Source organism: Austrofundulus limnaeus, unplaced genomic scaffold (assembly GCF_001266775.1).
Source record: "Austrofundulus limnaeus strain Quisiro unplaced genomic scaffold, Austrofundulus_limnaeus-1.0 Scaffold38, whole genome shotgun sequence".
NCBI classification, from domain to species: domain Eukaryota; kingdom Metazoa; phylum Chordata; class Actinopteri; order Cyprinodontiformes; family Rivulidae; genus Austrofundulus; species Austrofundulus limnaeus.
The window spans coordinates 832800-834784 of record NW_013952440.1 but is presented as its reverse complement, the minus strand read 5'-3'; the positions used below and the strand labels follow the sequence as shown (position 1 = coordinate 834784).

At 40.0% G+C, this 1985-nt stretch overlaps 1 protein-coding gene across 1 annotated transcript in view; it reads left to right on the top strand.

Moving 5' to 3' along the window:
• Positions 1-1985, top strand: part of llgl1 (LLGL scribble cell polarity complex component 1) — a gene marked incomplete in the record, with an annotated part of 56694 nt that overhangs the window by 23029 nt on the left and 31680 nt on the right.

Below are 1985 nucleotides of genomic sequence, written 5' to 3'. Positions count from 1 at the left end.
AAAGAATGGAGCAGTACCAAGTTAAGTCCAGCATGGGGCAGTATTGGACCATTACAAGGCCCCATTGACTCTCATTATTTGAACTTTGGAATAAAAATGAAAGGCAGCAGAACGAAGAAAAATATCTTTTAGTATCTGCTCCTTTTTAAAGAATAAATTTAAACAATAATAATTTATAAAAAAAAAACTAAACTAAAACAAACAAATTTTTATAGTTTTGTTCAACGTTAGGGAACACCAACACGATTACTCCAAGTAAATCAACCTCCTGTGAAATCAAACTGTCCACTTAGGAAGTAACACTGATTGACAAACAATTTCACAAGCTGTCAGCACATTCAACTTTGTTTAGAAAAAAATATTACTTCATTCATTCAGATCTAGGACTTTTTACTTTTTTGAGCAGTTGTTAAACATGGCTAACAGCATGTAGCTAAGCCTTAATGCTAAATCACGTTCTTGCTCAATTTTTATTATGTTTGGCTTATCCGGTCCAAGCTACACCACTTTAAGTTTCTCCTCGTATGTTCTGCTTTGAAAAGGTTTAGAAATAAGAGACTTAACGGTGTTGTTTTCTTTTTCATTCCCATTTGTTTTTCTCCAAAATCCGCCTCCTGAATGCGGGCTGCCGCATTAATATGATGTTGCGTCGTCGACAGGGTGCACCCCATAGAAATGAATACGAGAGGTTAGCTGCGGGGCTGTGACAAGCTGCGCCACAGGCCATCCTATTATTTTTGCATTGAGAACTTACTGCGCATGTCCAAAATCTTCACGAGTTGCGTATGGGACTCTGGGGTGCCGAACCGTTCGTGAACCAGAAGTGACTCAACAAGAAAAAGCTCATAAGTAAAATGGAAGTTTACACATCAATAACTCTAAATTATTTATTTTGCTTATGAGAAAACATATGCACTATATTTTTTCGAAACATTTATAATGTTTTATTTAGTTATTTTATTTATTTTTAAATTTTTTTGTGTACAAAAAGCTAGTGGTGGGGCGGCGCCCTAACTCCCCCTATTGACCAGCCGCCACTGTTCTTCTGTCTCTCGATGAAATCCTAGACCCAGTCGATGATCATGGTTCTGTTTGGGTCTAACGTCACTTCCAGGACTCTGTTTTCGTCTTCACGTTGATGATGGTTGGATAGGCCGTGTTTGGGTTTGGCTTGCTGCAAAAAAAATGGACTGAAGCCCATCAGACAGTTCCCTCATGACTGATTAGTATCTGATTTGTATTTCTCAATAATAAGGACATTATTAAACTGCCATCCTTCAGCTGTTCAGGGAACAAACTGCCTTCTGCTACAACCAGGTATTTCAGATTTGATATCGTCAGTCCAAAGCACCTGTTGAGACTTTAGTGTGCTCCACTTCTTCTGTTTATTAGAGTACTTGAATGATTTGGCCTTGTTTCTATGTCAGAGGCCCGTTTTTCTCAGACATCTCCAGACAGGAAATACGTGTAAATGGGACCCACAGGTTTCTGCCAGTTCAGACCCGATGGCCCTGCTAGACATATTCTGATTTTGAAATGGAAGTGAGCATGTCGTCTGTCTTTCATTCTTCAAAAGAACTGGAGAAACRTATTGGACCCTGACTACTTTAAAATCTAAATAAAGAAACCTTTCGTTGTCAAGATCAGCCACATCACACTGTTTGACCTCTGACATAAAATTCTTTCACAGCCTCACCTTGGTAGCAGAGTTTGTATGTTCTTTACTTGGGTTTGAGTCTCGTAAGCTGTTTCTGTTCCAGACGGTGCTTCAACCTGTAACCTAGCTCCTATTTAGTGTAGCTCAGGGGTCGAGAAGGGGTTATCTGCGGAATCAAAGTGAGCGTGTCACAAGAGTGGGCGTGTCAAAAGCATAAACACTGTGGGCTACAAGGCCTACATGACGGTATCCTTAGATCCTGCTTGATCTCTTTACAGCCTGACCCCAACACTGAGTTTCACCAGGAGAAATGTGACCCAAGTAGGGT